The 18,044-nt window shown below is 28.1% G+C and overlaps 1 long non-coding RNA gene across 1 annotated transcript; it reads right to left on the bottom strand.

Annotated features, from left to right (window-relative positions):
* Positions 1 to 1,381: 1,381 nt before the first annotated feature.
* LOC147813786 (uncharacterized) lies at positions 1,382 to 17,806 on the bottom strand. The gene is made up of 4 exons (XR_015432538.1): positions 17,649 to 17,806; positions 8,719 to 8,818; positions 3,911 to 4,017; positions 1,382 to 1,539 (listed from the first exon to the last, which is right to left on the bottom strand). It is a non-coding gene; the product is annotated as an uncharacterized LOC147813786 (long non-coding RNA).
* Positions 17,807 to 18,044: the final 238 nt, after the last annotated feature.

The raw sequence follows: 18,044 nt of genomic DNA on the forward strand, positions 1-18,044 counted from the left end.
TAGATTACTGTACTTAACAGTCAAAATGTAATGTCTGCTGAATATAATTGAAACACAATGGATTATAAAAACAAAAAAAGAAAAGAGCTGGCTCAATAATAGCAGCCTTACCCTAAATGAAGCATAACGTTGTTACGAAAATTCAATTTCCTCTTAGTTTTTATACGTTTTTAAAACAAATTTTTTTATAAGTAAAATAGTAACAAATTATTAGACTGAATTGTATAGATTTACTCTATATTGAAAAATCGGAAGCGCCACCATTATTTTGAATGTTTAATTTCACGCTGCTTTTTGTTTTGTTGCGAAAAATCTGCAAGACTTAAAAACTTTTGCAAATGTATGAACAGGAAATGAACAGGAAGTATGATAAAATAAAGGAAATAACTTTCTAGCTTTGTTTGTAATAACTGTTAAACTTGCAGCAAAAAAATATCATGTGAGTTATTCGGCACAGCATTGAAATGCAACTACAGAAATGAAATTTGCCCTGCTGTAAATATTATTTATGAACTTAGCATGAGTTCCTTTTTTGAAATTTCAATTTGTTTAAAAACACTGCTATGATAAGGACTCATTTCGCGAGTTTTTTTAAATTCTTTTTTCTTAACGGTGCATTTTATTTTGCTATGCAGAAATTGTAAGGCCTGGATGCTTGAAGCTATTAAAAAGTGTAGAAAGTGTACATGGAGTATAATGGAGAAAAAAATTAACATTAAATAATTAGTTCGAGAATGAGTAACTGTTAAACTGGCTGTAAAAAGTGTCTTGCGGGTCGCGCTGCAATTCGCAGAGAGTGCTTTCATGTTTTTTCCCCTCACCTTCTCCTTTAAGGAAGGGCCGTCACATTCATGTATCGTTTTTGTTTTTTCCTTGCTTAGGTAATAACTAGCGAATTTGAAGTATGCGTATTTTCTTTCCAGGTCATTTTGTTTTAGTTCATTGGGGATTTAAATATCTATATAGTAAAGTACTCCGTGCAAGGAAGTACTTTGCATTCGTCGTCATATAAAATTATGAAATCTTGAGATATGATCCTTGTTATGGTAAAATAAATCTGTTTCGTTTCTTTTTTCTCGATCATTCGATAATGTTGGCTGTTTCATTTTCAAAGTGAAGAAAAGGATCTTATATAATTTTTATTTGACTTTTCTGAATTAAACAGAAAAGGTTTTTTAGGTAAAAGATTATGTAAATTCAAAAATTAGGTAGTAATTCAGCAAATCTGTATGCCCATTTTTTATTTGACCATTATGCTACTATAAGAATAAGAACAAATATGACATACTACTATAATATTATTACTATAAGAACGAGACTACTATAAGAATGAGACTATTATAAAATTGACTACCATAAGAATGAGACCAAAATCTAACCATAGATGCAGAATGTGGTGTTTATTTAATCTAATTTTAATCTCATGCATTTATGTACAACTGAGTTATACTACTGTTGGGGATATCATTTTTTTCTGAAAATAACTTGCAGAAAATCAATCTAGTTGCATTTTCACGTGGATTTCTTGACGCAGCGTTCCTGAAAAAGAAAAAAGAAATAATTAATTATTCTCAATGCCAAAAAATCAAATGATCTACAGTGCCCAAAATAAAAACGAAATCTCGTTAAATAACTTTCGGTCCAATGATCGGATTTTCTCAAACTAAGAGCCAATCTTAATGGATCAAAAGCGTTACCTCAAATGAGCTAATTAGTTAATGTTAACAATTAATTCATCAGAAACAGACTAAAAAACGTACTTTCTCTGAATGAATATGTCTTTTTTTCTACTGATTCTTGACTATCAAAATGTGGAGGATAGTTGTAATCTAGAATATATAGTCCCAATAGTTTCCGCAGGAGTGCAGCCGAAATATTTGGTCTCTAATGCTAATTTCGTTTTTTTTTACATATTTATTCACATATCAGGAAGTTTTGAAAAAAATCTTCGAAATCGAAATCTATTACTAAATTATCATTTCTAATTTTTCCTCAATAACATAGATTTTTCTACTGCAAAAGTAGTATGGGGACTAAACTTTCTAGATTGCGGCTATCACCCATATTTTGGTTTCCAGGAATAGAAAACCATTGAAAAAGGTGTGTTCTATTTAGAGAAAATGCATTTTTATGTCTGCTTCTGTAAATTAATTAATAGTTAGCACAAATTAATTAGCACATTTGAGGCCTCTTATAAACTATCGTGATCGGCACTTTGTGAAAAATATGATCATTAGAAGAAAAGTTATTCAGGTTGATAATTTTTTTAATTTTGCTCACTGTATGCTCAGTTAAAAATAAAGAATTCTTCATTTTTCAAGTATGTGGAACTTGAAATCTCTATCGCAGATTTTTAAATGAAATTTCCTCTCACTGGATTTAGTCAAAGTTCATAAGTGTCATCAAAAGTTGCAACATGTGAAAGTTTAGTTACCATTAGTACTATCAAAAGTTACAACATTGTGAGTGTTTAGTTTCCACTTGAGTCATCAGTAGTTATGACTCTGTGAAAGTTCATTTTACGTTCAATTAACGTTTTAAATAAGTCAATGCAAGAGACATAGTATATGTAGATTATTTATCCTTTAAACGACATACATTTTAAAAATTATCTTTTAATTAAAAGCAGAATAATATTAAAATGTTATGCGTAATTTTTTAAGCAACATAAATTCTAAAATTTATCCTTTTGTTTACAAATAAATTGAATGTATTTAAATTCTAGTTAATTTTAAGAACATGACATAAATTTAAAACAAACATTAGGTTTGTTTCAATACTTTAGAAAAAATGTTTTTAAGTTTGTATTACATTGTGTTATTCAAAATATTTTATCGATATTTGTCATGTAATTATAGGCATTTCATATATCCTTCCTTTTTGAGATAAATGTTATAAGCATTCTAATTTTGTAACTGCCATACCTTATTATCTATGCTCAGAGGATTTATCCTCTTCCGGTAAAAACGGAATCATTGACTTCAAGGTAACCCAGTGTTCGTTCTTACCTTTATTTTGTTGCCTTCATCTGTTGTAATTTTTGTCAGACACAGTTTATAACACCATTTCATTTCAAATTAAGTAAATAATCACAAAGATCTGGGTATATTACTTGATTAAAAATTCAATTCACTTCTCAAAAATAAGTAAATAGGAATTAACAATTGACATGTTTTAAGCACTCAAAAGCAGGCTCCAATTTTCCAGACTTGCCAGGCGCAAATGAGATGAATTAAAAGTTGTTTGAAAATCGCAATGCTGCCCACGAAAAATGGAAAAATAAAGGTGATAAACAAAATACCACAGTAGCCGAGATAGAGAAAAAAAAAGGTAGAAAACTGAACAAGGAAGATCGCAGTGGCCGAGATGAGCAACCCACCACCACTCCATAGTGCGTGTAAATGCATTTTACTCTGATTTGCCCCTCTCAATCTCAGTGTTTTTTTTCTCGTTTTTTTTTTAAATCTTTTTTTTACTCTTTCTACTGCTGTTGTTTTTCTAGTTTTGTTTCTCACCTTTATGCTGCATGAAAGAGAAGAGACTAACGTGATTTTTTTTCGAATCAGTCTCTTCAAATTACTTCAAGCAAGTCATGAAAGTGAACTCCTGTGTTTGAGTACTTAAAACATGTTGACTATTATTTGCAGTTTGTATATTTTTGCATAAATTTAAGTTTTTAATCAAATAATACCACTTGATTTCGTTAACTTGTGTAAGTAATAGCAATACTACTCATACATTGGATATTTAAATATTGACATTGTTTAAACTTTCATTAAATCACATTTATATTTGCATTAAGTAGATGGATTGGTTTTTCTAACAGCAATTTGAAAAATAAATAATTTTTGTAATACTTTTGTCAAAATACTTAGGAAGTCAGAGATTTAAGAAGAATTGTATTACTCACTCGCCCATTCTCTTGGACGCACTTAAGAGTTTTTGGTTCACAAGATGGATAGTTCTGATAAACTGCGAACCTGTCGCCAAGCAAACCAGTTGGACTGCACACATTCCCTAATTTTTTTTTTGAGAAGAAACAAAGGAAAATGTTTATCGATATGTAATAAACACAACTACGTTGTTAAAATGCAAATATTCAAGGTGACTAAGGCAAATAATCAAGGGAATAATTAAAAATTGACCTGATTTTTTGATTACAAAATAAATTTGTTTTATTTTAAATTACCAGAACAAGGAAGGAAAAAGAGTAAAAAACAAAAAAATTCTTGCTTATTTACGCTACGAAATTAGGCACAAATAGAAAAGTCATATGCCGACGCAATTATGTATCTCAAATAATGCGATTTGTTTTTCAAAAAATTATTATTTGTTGCCCTATCCAGTGATTTTACGCTATTAGATTTAACGAAACACGTTTTTAGTAGTGTATGTCATCAAAATAAAATTTAACTGCATTCACTTTCATTTGATGTTACTATTGCTTGATGTCAATTTACGGTAGTCAATATATGTCACAATCAAGCAATTTTCCCCTGTATTTATCTCTTTCGAGGGGCTTTTATTAAAATATAAGGGTTAACTGTATTCAGTATCATTTGGCATGATTTGATTGCTCTAGGTCTACTTAAAGTAGTCAATATTTGTCACAATCTAGCAATTACCTATTACTAAAATTAATTAAGCAGCATTTACGCCTATTCTACGTTTCTAACGCTTCTCTTAATAAATCTATGTTTCTCTTAAATAAATTGGTACCACTTCTCCATTAACTTTCCCTTTTAGTGCATAGCTTTATTTTTTTTTAAATTTCAATTAATACCTACTTCCAAATTTAATAGAGCAAACATTGGCACGTTGTGGCGATCTTCTATGTTTTTCCAAAGCGACTTAGTACTATATATTCATTAATTTTGCTTTTTCGTTATATTCATTAATTTTGCTTTTCATTTATATTCATTAATTTTGCTTTTTATTTGGCTTTATATAAATAAATTTTTAAAAGTATCCCTATAATTAAAATAAGCACGATATTTTAGTAGAAAACTTCATAAATATTAACATGGTGACGTAGGCTACTTATGCGCTCAAGCGTGATGTTCAGGCATTCATTAAACACTGAGTTTCACTGATATAACGAATAGAAAATAATTAGATATTAAAGAACGTGCAACTAATTCTTTTTTCTTTATCAATAAGTGCTAAATGCTAGATAACGTTAATTATGTTATCGTTTAAATACTTGAAGTAAAATAAAAACTAATTTGCTTGTAGTTTCTCCTTGCTGTCGCTGTATAAAATTTCAGGATGATGGAAGAAATAAGTTTCGAAGTAATAAGACAGTGACACACACAGACACAGAATTTTTTCAACAAAAGTAAGAAAGCTGATATAATTCGCAAAAATTAGTCCATATTCAACTGTTCATATGTAATTCAAGATTGTCAAACAATTAATTTCCTCCCTTAATTTTGTCCTTTTCGTACGTAACTTAATTTTCTTCTTTAATTGGGTACTTGCACTTCAAGAAGAAGATCGCAAATACCCACTTCAATACCACCGCTTATAAGCAAAATGGCGTGTTAAAGTTAAGCTAAATTTCTCCACTTCAGTTATAATGTTAATTAACGTGAAGTTAATTGAAATACAATATCGTATCGTAAATTTGTTGAAATATTCCTCGTTTACGGCTTTTATTTAACTTAGATTTATTATCTGTTTATGTCTTTTATTGCAATCTTGATCTAGTTTTGCTTTGTCTTCTTACCAACAATATATAATTAGTTGTTTATGTTCTACGTGGCTTTGCGCCTGCCTTTGTTAATTAAGAAATGTATATTGAAAAAATTGAAATCATTGTGAAAGAATATAGAATGAGTTCGGCTTGCTCGCAGCAGAATGGATAGAACAGTTGCTTAAGTAAACGCATACTACGTTTCAAAAACCAATCAGGATCGAGACACAAACACTAATTCACTTAAAGGTATCCCATTACAGTGCATTTTGAAATATTTGTGTATATAGATCTAAGACATAACGCTGGATAATATCAGTTGAGTTGCATAAATCAAGCAATGGCAGTTCGCACCTTTTCTATAGAATGATTAATATTCCCACCCTCATAGAAACGTATTCCTATTGGTAATTGATTGATCATTGATGGCGGATAAGGCTCCTCTGTCGTGGGAGCCTCTATTATGAAGCAAACAAGTTCGCTAGTTACTTTCGCTATAGTGTTAAAATTAGCGTGAGAGTTCGAAATCCATTTAGATACTTAAAATTATTGATATGGGTAAGTGTGCTTGTTTTTTGAATGCTTGTTTTTGTTCTTTAAAAATAAATAAGCCCGTAACTTTTCGGTGTTACGTGAATAGTAATATATATCAGAAGACATAATGGAAAATTGTCTCCGTTTTTATAGAAAATTTCGAAAAGTAATTTTTATTAATACTAAAAGTTATGCTAACTACCCCCACTTTTAAGAAGAAGTTTCGAACAATTTGGCACTTTTTGCTTGCATATGCGTGAAACATTTCGCATGAAAAAGAGTTACTCTAAATAAGGTCAAATAGAAAATTATTACATCTTTTCTATTTTGCTGCATTAATTTTTAATAATCCTGAGTATTAATTTTTCGGAAGAAATTCTTTCTTTTAACTACAATTAATGCAGTTTAGTTTTTTCAATCCTAAAATTTGAAAATGCATCATTGAATTATGCTGAAAAGGGGATTATAATTTGCAAATACTACTTAAAGTAGCTTCCATATTTCATTTCTAAAAAGGGTTCTAAAATCATTACGGATTGGGAGGTTGTATACATATGACCTTCATTGGTCGAAAATAGCCTTATTTATATTGCCATAATCTCTTTTTAACTTTAATTCAGCCTACGTTCATTTAAACACTTGCGGGATGTGAGCATATTAAAAGGAGTACTTTTGATTTGTGAATAGAAAGTTCGTATAAAAACAAACATAAAAAATATTTGATGAAACATTTATAGCAAATCAAATTTAAAATATAAACAAACATTCCGAAATGTTACGGAAATCAAGTTTTAATTAATATGATGATAAACTTAATATGATGATAGCATAAGCATATGAGAATCTTATATGCATATGACATTCTTTTATGCGTATGAACCAGCAAATGACCTTCATTGGACAAAAGTTACCTAATTTATATTGTCATCATCATATTTAATTTATCCTGCTTCCATCAAAATAAATTTTAAATGAACTTCATATTAAATTGTTTTTGAGTTTAAATTTTTAGCCGCATAATTTAGTTTGTAAAAGTAACCACCATATTGCTTTATTAAATTATAAATATTCCATTTCCTTTTTTTTCAAATAAAATTATATATATTTACGTTTATCTCATATTTATTATATGTGTTGCGCAATTTTTTGTCACTTATTGATTTTTGAAGTATTTATTTTATTGAATGTAAATCTTCTTTTAGTGTTTTTGAAAAATGTTCTATCAAATTTTAACAAATCAATCAAATACTATCAAAATAAATCTGTTTTGAAAAAATACAAATGAATTAAATAGTTTTTAAAACAGAGTATTCATAATGAAATAAAATACAGCGTTAAAAAGGCACATGAGTAAAATTGTTTAGTCGCAAAAATAAAATAAATTACATATTTGGTATTTTTCAAATGACACAAATTTTATATCTCTCTTCTTCTTGCAGGGGAGGGGAGGACATATAAAAAGAGATATTTTTGCCACTAGGATGGAAAGTTCGTGTCAAAACAAGCATAAAAAATACTTTTGGAAAATTTATACTTAATCAAATTAAAATAAAAAGAAACATTTGAAAGCAAAATGTTACGGGAATCATGTTTTAGTTAAAATCTTTAAAAATTTAATATGATTTCATCTTTATATAATCAGAAACTACAGAATATTTGTTTATAGATCTTATTTTCCTGCATAATTTGTAAAAATGCAAACCCAACAAACTCAACATGATGAAAAATCAAGCAAAATCTGATCTTTCAAATCACAGTTTCTCATGAAAATCAATTCTGGATATTTTGTATACTTTAAATTTTAATTTTAATCCTGTATTTTATATGTTAGCTAAATTTTAATCAGGTACACTGAAATACAATTCCTATAAAATAATGGCAACAGAGAATTTTTTTTAATTGTTTCCCTCGAAGCAAAATTTGCTATGTCTCATCTTGCATTTAAAATTCCAAAAATATCCCATTTTGGCTTTTTTCTATTCTGTTATGTTTTAAGCATGTATTTTGTATATTTTCAATGGAAAAAATAGGCAATTGATACTAGCGCCAAAAAAGGCCAATAGTTGAAAAAAAAAACAAAAAACAAATTGAAGAAAAACAGAAAGAGGTAAAATCATTTTCTACTTTCGATATTAAGAATTGATTCTGTTTATTATTCGATATTACGAACTTTTTTAACTGAATATTTAGATCTGAAAGTGTGGTATGTATTAATTTTTTCCTCTTTTTTATAGTTTCTCCAGTCAGCAGCACAATTTGTCTTAAAGTTTTGTTATTTAATTTTGAAGTTTGATCAGATAAAACTCGTTTCCTAAACCGAACACAATTAATTGCATATTTGCTAAAACTTTTCGTTTGTCTTTAATTGATTTTTAAATAAATGATCCATTTTTAGGACATTCGTTGTTACACCACTCTGGGGTTTTCTGGTCCTATAATATTCATGTAATTCGAATTTAAACATGCAGTATAAAGCATTTTTTCTTTACCTAGCTGAGCATGTTTTTTACAACGTGTACCACCATCTACTGAAACACAGGCCATTCCCTTTGGACACGGATCTAATAAATCACATTCTCCATTCACCACCTTTAAAGGTAATAAAAATAAGAAAATATATATTATATACTCTGTTTCGAACAATAAATAAAAATTTAGAATCATAAAATAGTTATAATATGCATGTAAGAGTTTAATTAGAATTATTTGGTGCGTATAAGAGTAAAGTAAAGTTATTTGTGTATTGTAATTGATAGAATGAAATATTTGGTATATGTACTAGTAATTGGATATAGTCATGATTAAAAATAGTAAGATGATTGAAATGTCATAATAAATATAATTAAGGCCGAAATGTATAAAAGGTAAATTAATTAAATTGAAGGGGAATGTGATCGTTAAGGAAAGTGGTAGTACAATGCTAATGTGGGATAACAATAACCCAATAGGTTCAAAGGGTCACAAAGTGTGAGGTTTGAACAAATTGGATGATTTGGTATCACCAAATTTAGAATAAGGGTGAAAACTAAGAAAATTAAAGATTAATGATAAATACGATAAAGTCATGCTATATCCAAACAATATATGATTTAATACAGTAAGCTGATGTTTCCAATAAGAAAAACTAATGAATTCACATATATGCATGCCCATAACAATAATTGAAAGGTACTCACCCTGTACACACAGGACATGATAAATCATGAAAATAGAGGCAAATAAATTCTCCAGCACAAGATTAAATTATTAACATATCATTTTATTTAGAACATACATCTTTCACCACATCTACCAACACAAGAAAGGCATTTTATTGAAATGGGTGACGGGAGAATTAAAACACAGAAGGCGTTATAGATAAATGTTAATTATAAAAGAACGAGTAATTTAGAGGTTAAAATAAATATGGAAAGAAAGCTTCAATTCGAGAAGGTTTTTCTTATGTTAAAGAAATTTAAAGGTATAAAATTTTGATTTTAAATTTACAGAATTTGATTAGAGATATGGATTTAATTTAAGATAAAGGTTAAGAAAAAAAATAAAAAGAAATCCCTCGATACCGACCGAAGTCCGCATCTCGGAAAAAAAGGAACCCGCAAGAAGGAAAAACCAACAGAGAATCTGCTCCAAGTCACTTAAAAATTCCTTAACTGGGGTAGACCAGAAAAACTACGACCAATTAAATTTAAAGAGGCGGAGATTTTGAAATTTAAAGTAAAGAGATTGGTTAGTTAGCCCCCCTAAAATTAAAGGAAGAAAAAGAAAGGCGTGAGTAGAGGGGTTGGTTGACTTTCCCCACAGGAAGTGCGATGACCGCAACGACCGTGAGAAAGGTCAACAAGAAAGTTAAAAATAAAATTGCCAAATTGAAAAAAAGAATAACGTTTACAGAAAAATTAAAGGTTAAGTAAAATTAGAAATTAAAATTGTCACATTACATTAAGTGTAAATGTGACAATACCCGGACAGACCGGAAATTTTTATAAAATTTTCGAAGCCGTAAGAAAATTTTAATTCAAACAAAAAATAAGTAAAAATCAAAATATAAGAATTTTCCTCAATACAAGAAAAAAATGTTCCAAAAAGTTTGAAACAAAAAATTTGCCTAAAATTCAAAATAACGAAAAAATAAAAAAAAATTTTTAATAAAAATAGATACAATAAAATAAAATTCAAAACTTAGCATAAAAGGTAAAAGTAGAAAAAGATAAAATTGGAAAAAGAGTCACCCATTTCTGTACACAGCACTGAATTTCTGTTCATAGCTAACAACAATTGTTACAGGCAAAAATCTGATATGTTAACATAACTCTTTGACGACACTGGAACGAAAAAACACAAAACAGCAGTAATAGTTCATTTAAGCACAAAAAAAACAATTTAAATCAACTGTAAATAACAGGTGATTATATGGTGAGCAAATATTGTTAAGGGCAACAAATTGGAAACATCAGTGAAAGTTTAAAAAAAATTAATACATGGATCTCAAACATATTGTGACGCAACTAAAGCGAGGAAGAAAAAAAAACGAATAAGGCCAAATAAAACAAAAAAATGTAAAGACAATTACTAATAAATGTCAATTAAAATGACATAAAAGGAATAATAACATTAAATTGGAATCAAAAGTAAATTCGATTGCATTTTGCAATAAATAAACAATTTGTCGATTAGTAATATCAACATAATTATTAAATTTTGATTGGAAACGTCGTTTAGAACGCACTATGTTTGAGATAATCATACATTGAATTCATTGAACATAAAATATGTGAACCAAAAATACGCTAAACAGAATTAATGTTAACCATACACTCTAATAAAAAATAAAAATTAATAAGATATTGTGATAAAAGGATTGAAGAGAAAAATTGTTCATTAATTAGCAATATAACATTCAAATTGCTGACACAAAACTAAGTGCTTAAAATGAGTAAAATAAATTAAGAATTATTCTCATATTCATGAATATAAGGTTTAACATATAATATAAAGAACATCTTATCTAAGAAGCATCTCATTTACTGATAAAAAATGATCGCAATTAATTAAATTGCAAGTTGAGAATAACAAGTATTGTACATTAAAGTCTCAAAGTTTATTGTGTGATTGATAAGTCTATCTTTTCAAAAAAAGTCTCAGCTTGAAAAGGAAGATAAGAGAAATATCTTTCCCCTTTTTTTTTTGTTGAGGAAGTTGGGTGGAGGGGGATTTTCTTGACACTGTTTTATTGAAGGTGACACACAGGGTTCTGATGGTCACTCTCGGTAGCAGGTGGCAGAAGTACCATCTTATCTCGTCATTCGATCCTTTTCTCCACAGGACTCTCCCTTCAACCTTGGGCATGTGAGGAAGGCTTTCCCTTCTGCAGGTGTTCTCCCCAATTAACGGAATTCCCAAGAAGTTGAAACAGGAATCGACCAGGATCCCTGCAACATCCTGTCAAAGATGCAATAAAAATCCGTCTATGCACTCCAGGGCAAGTGGTGAAATTCATGCAGTGTGGGAATTTAAATGTACAGTGATTTTTCTTTCACCCCATGACCTTATCGTAAGGGACAGTGTCATTGAACACTTAGATAAGTGTTGAGTTCAACAAAACGGGACTTGAAAGTGGGGGTTCAAAAGTTATTCATTAGAGGGGAGATTTTTCTTCTTGAAATTCTCAGAGCATGGAATGATGAGGAATAAAATAGGAAATTGTCCATTTTCACATATAAATGCTTAATAAGAAAACCTTTGTTTCATGATCAGGAATTGTGATAAAATAAAATATCAGTACAATTACAAATTTGAGATATTTGAAGAAATATCTATTTGATAAATAGCACTTAAGATATACACTATAAACACAAAATTATTGCAATTTATGTTAAAACTATATTATTGAGCATAATCGAACGAATGAAGAAAAATATAAAATGTCCAGTCACTTAAATTCAATACAACATAAGATTAAATAAAAAAAATTAGAAATTGATTTGAAAGTGTACTAAAAAAATTAAAAATAAAGACAGAGTGTATGGTTACGTACATTAAATATTATTCATAGTGATCATATTTACAAAGAGTTCGCAAAAATCATGATAAACACAGTTAAAAAAAATGATTGGTAGTGACATTTATTTAAATTAATATTAAATATTTAGTTTACACAATTTGTATATTAATTGGTTAGGAAAATGTATACAAAGAATCTTGTATAATTATGTTTTTTTTTTATAGTTAAACAAATGACCTTTTGTATATTTATTCGTTTATACAAATAGTCATTAAATAATTAAAGCATCGTTGATTATAAAAGATTTTGTAAATAACGTACTATTATAACAACAATCTTAAAAAATATGATGGTAACAAACAAAATTGTTTTACGAAAGAAAATATTCATATAATTAAAAAAATTTTTTTTAAAAATACATTTAACAAATGAAGGAATGTTCTTAAACAAAGCAAAAAAATAGTTGTTTTACCTCAAAAGATACTTCATTATTATTTTAAAATAATGAAGGTAAATTATTAAAATCATTTACATTAGTAAGTATATTTAAATTATTCAACAGGTTACGCAGCTGATTTTTCCCATAGAGCATCAACACAATTCAATTTATTTAATAATTCACTTGAATCATTATTATTATTTTTTTTTTTTTTTACATATCATCTGGTTTCTTTAACCAGGAAATCATAATTTATCATCTGGTTTCTTTGACCAGGAATAACCTTCTGATTCATTATTGATCAGGAAAAAAATAAAAATAACTTCTGGTTCTATTTTGACCAGGGAGAATTCAAAAAAAAATTTTCCGGTTTAATTAACCAGCAAAAAAAAAAAAGTAAAAAGTAAGAAGAAAATTCCTTAATGAATAAAACCTTAATTAACAGTGGACCAGGGTTTGAACCTGGGCTTTTGCAATGACGCAATGTACTTCATTTATACTATCGTATTAACCAAATTTAACCTTAAGGAAGAACCTCTTAAAAATAATATCATTCCCGAAAAATCGTTGAGCTCAGGTATTACCCAGAGCAATCAGGACATATTTTATCCCAATTATATTAATAAAGTAATCCCAAATAAATTTTTGAGGCATCTGTATTACCAGACACGATTCAGGAAAATCACTATCCCAAATATTTTTTTTTTTTTTTGTAATAATTCAAATAAACACCAAATTATCAGATACACCATTAGGAAAAAGGAAACAAAACCAATCAAATAAGCCTGCCAAATCTTATATCAAAACATAAATTCACAAAAGTTGATAACATTAAATAATAAAAAATGGGAAAGACGAAAAACAAAAATTTTTTTTTTTTTTTTTTTGTTTGTTGGTAAGAAAGAAAATTGACCAAAAGAATAGTTTAGCCAGTAGATAGTAGAACCAAAATAACCTAATCAGGAAATTATTTAATTCTTAATATACATAAGATCACGTATAAATACAATTATGGTAAGTATATTTATTTATAATTATTTCTTTTTTTTTTTTTTTTTTTTAAAAAAAACAAATTTACGTTTAGATAGGAAAACAATTAGAATAGTTTGAAAAAAAAACTTTGAACCATTTTAAAAAAGATCCAAATGATGGGTAAAGTAGCAATTTTGAAAACTTACTGAAGACGTCTTTTCAGTTTTGTATGGCCAGCATACAACAAAATTTATAAAAATTGGGACTCAGTCCATCAATATGGAAACTTTGATTAATTTAGTTCAAAATTAAATATATTTAATGTAAAATAATAGAACAAAATACATAACTTATTAGATTGTGCAAAAAAGATTATAGCCAAAGCACCTTTTTTTTATAAAATTAGCACTATTAAAAAATATACATTATAGTTGATAGAAGCTAAAATATATATTTTTTTTATGTATACCTATTTTTTTTTTTAGGTTAAACATAAATACAAAATAAATCACTTTTGTAATATTATATTAATATGCCTATTTAAATAGTTAAATACACAGTTAGATATAGTTCAATAAACACTTTGAGAATATTTAATGACATTCTTATAAATATATATATCAATTTTATCACTACCAAATCAAATAGCAAAACACATAGAGAAAAATTCAAATAAGAACAAACGTATTGTTTCATTTAATTCATTACACCATAATAAAACCTAGGACCTCACAACAAAAATATACGGCACCATTTGTAAGAGTTAAATAACAAGTATTTGGTGCGTAATAAAGTAAAGTAAAGTTATTTGTGTATTGTAATTGATAGAATGAAATATTTGGTATATGTACTAGTAATTGGATATAGTCATGATTAAAAATAGTAAGATGATTGAAATGTCATAATAAATATAATTAAGGCCGAAATGTATAAAAGGTAAATTAATTAAATTGAAGGGGAATGTGATCGTTAAGGAAAGTGGTAGTACAATGCTAATGTGGGATAACAATAACCCAATAGGTTCAAAGGGTCACAAAGTGTGAGGTTTGAACAAATTGGATGATTTGGTATCACCAAATTTAGAATAAGGGTGAAAACTAAGAAAATTAAAGATTAATGATAAATACGATAAAGTCATGCTATATCCAAACAATATATGATTTAATACAGTAAGCTGATGTTTCCAATAAGAAAAACTAATGAATTCACATGTATGCATGCCCATAACAATAATTGAAAGGTACTCACCCTGTACACACAGGACATGATAAATCATGAAAATAGAGGCAAATAAATTCTCCAGCACAAGATTAAATTATTAACATATCATTTTATTTAGAACATACATCTTTCACCACATCTACCAACACAAGAAAGGCATTTTATTGAAATGGGTGACGGGAGAATTAAAACACAGAAGGCGTTATAGATAAATGTTAATTATAAAAGAACGAGTAATTTAGAGGTTAAAATAAATATGGAAAGAAAGCTTCAATTCGAGAAGGTTTTTCTTATGTTAAAGAAATTTAAAGGTATAAAATTTTGATTTTAAATTTACAGAATTTGATTAGAGATATGGATTTAATTTAAGATAAAGGTTAAGAAAAAAAATAAAAAGAAATCCCTCGATACCGACCGAAGTCCGCATCTCGGAAAAAAAGGAACCCGCAAGAAGGAAAAACCAACAGAGAATCTGCTCCAAGTCACTTAAAAATTCCTTAACTGGGGTAGACCAGAAAAACTACGACCAATTAAATTTAAAGAGGCGGAGATTTTGAAATTTAAAGTAAAGAGATTGGTTAGTTAGCCCCCCTAAAATTAAAGGAAGAAAAAGAAAGGCGTGAGTAGAGGGGTTGGTTGACTTTCCCCACAGGAAGTGCGATGACCGCAACGACCGTGAGAAAGGTCAACAAGAAAGTTAAAAATAAAATTGCCAAATTGAAAAAAAGAATAACGTTTACAGAAAAATTAAAGGTTAAGTAAAATTAGAAATTAAAATTGTCACATTACATTAAGTGTAAATGTGACAATGCATTTATTTTATTCGTTTTAATTTAAAAAATCGTGATAAGGATCAAAATGAAACTAAAATTTTTTTAACGCTTTTTTTTCTTTCAAATTTTTTTTTCAATCTTTCATTTTTACAAAAATACAACGCTCTTACTCAAGCTCTATTGGTCTGATATATTAACGATACTTTTATGCTGCAATTTAAATAATGCATTCAATAAATTCTTCGACCTAAATACCATTTACCCAATTCAATTGATGCTCCTGCCGATGATATTAACTATTCAATATTACGCATTTATTAATAAAAAAAAAACATTTGCATTTTTTTAAAATTTGTTGCTAAATTTTAATCTTCTATTTTTTAAAAAGTTTTGTTGACTAATCTCTCTTTTTTTAAAAAAAAAAAATCATACGCCTTGAAATCATGCAGGCCGCTGATTTAAGATACGCATCTATCTTGTAGAAAATATATGAAGTGAATTTAGTTTTCAAAGTTGAGTTAGTGTTAATTAACTCTGATGAAGTTAAATTCTCTACAAGTAGTGTAACTACTTGTCGAGAATTTAACTTCAACATAATATAATGAGTTGGCAATGTTTTCAAAAGGTTTAAAAAAATGCCATTTTTTAATAGTCATAACTATTTTGAATCATAAGACGTCATCATAAATCGATCGCTAATTCTTTAATTAAGGGTCTGATTTATAAAATAATTCTGCACACACATGAAATTGAAAGCAACCTTAATGACTTAGATTTGAACAGAACATTAATTAGAAGCTCCTTTCAGTTTTATCTGACAAATGAACTAGTTTTGTTGATTTTAATTCCACTTTTACATGCAAAATAATTTCGTTATTATCATATTTGTGTACATTTTTATTTCTTCTCCTCAAACATTCATTTACGATATCTTACAAATTAGTTCTGAAAGCTTTTCCACTTGTACAGTGATTCACATTACAAAGAATTTTTTCATTTTCATATTTTAATAAATTCTAGTTAAAATTAAGTTAGAGCACCTTAATCATTAGTTCTAAAAACTCTGTTCCACTAACACAGTGATTCGCATGTATAATACCTTTTCTATATTAATAAATTTTTAAATTTTCATAAATTTTTAAGTTCTGAATTCCGGTTGAACACCATTTAAAAGAATACATTTATATATAAAGCTAATAGAATGTATTTATTGCACAAAAAATTACACTCTCATTAACTTTTGATCAGTGTTTAGACTTTCCATTTCTAAGCAGAAATCTTTCTGGATTGAGATTCTCACCAACATTGCTAATAATTTCTCAGAAAAATTGGTTAAATAACAGTTTATTTAATAGTTATTTTAGCATATTCAAACGAAGCAGTCAAATAACCATAAGTAAGATAGTATTCAAACTGTGAACTGTGAGAAAACCGATTATTAACTGCTTTCACCTGATACGGCTAAACAACCAGAATGTTATTTAACCGACTAAGCCCACCTACTAAAGGTGGTTTGAATCTCTGCCTGACAATACAACATTTCCTCCTTTCCATACTCCCTTTACATTTTTGATCCTGGGCAATAAGGATACGATACTCTCATACACGCATAGATGGCAGCACTATAAAGCTATTAAATGATCTCCAATGTCCAGTTAACATTTGTTTTTGTGGTTTTGAAACCATTCCAGTTGTAAAGGGTTAAAGGCCATTAGTATCCTATTCATAGTTTTTTAAACATACCAGTTGTAAACGGTTTCAAAACCGTAAAGGTAAAAAAATGTTTTTTACCTTAAACTTTACGGTTTATTTAATAAACAGACCGCTGCCGGTTACTTTACCACAATTTTAGAAGTAGAATTCTAACAGAGTAGGTTATACTCATTTAGTAATGATGATGCTAATTTAAAATATGGATTTTTTTTTATTTTACTAAATTTTATATTGATATCATATTAGTTATTCAGTAAAAAATTTACTTTAATTAATTTTATAAGAATCAAGAATACTTACGAAGATACTGTAAGATAAGAAGAAAACCACATAAAGCAAGTATGCCATCATCTTGATTTCGGTATTCTTTCACTGTTTCAAATGCCGTTCTAACGTGAAATCAAGTGACTCTCACTTTTATAAGAAAATGTAGGGGGTATAGAGTAAAATACATATACAATGCTAGTTTGGTCCTTAAAAGTATCGTTTTCTTAATGGTAATAAAACTTTTTGTTGACTTTCTTCTAAAGAATAAGACCTTTGTTTCTCAAATTATGATGGTTTGGCAGGTTAAGGGCTTCTTTTAAAACATATTCTTTTAAAGTTTTGTAGTTAAATTTTATTTTTAGAATTCTTCCTTTGATTTATTGTACGATTTGCGACAATATAGTTTGAGTTACATCCTAATTTTGTATG

The sequence above is a fragment of the Parasteatoda tepidariorum genome, chromosome 3, assembly GCF_982258835.1.
Source record: "Parasteatoda tepidariorum strain Cologne lab strain chromosome 3, Ptep-v5.0, whole genome shotgun sequence".
Classification (NCBI taxonomy): Eukaryota; Metazoa; Arthropoda; class Arachnida; order Araneae; family Theridiidae; genus Parasteatoda; species Parasteatoda tepidariorum.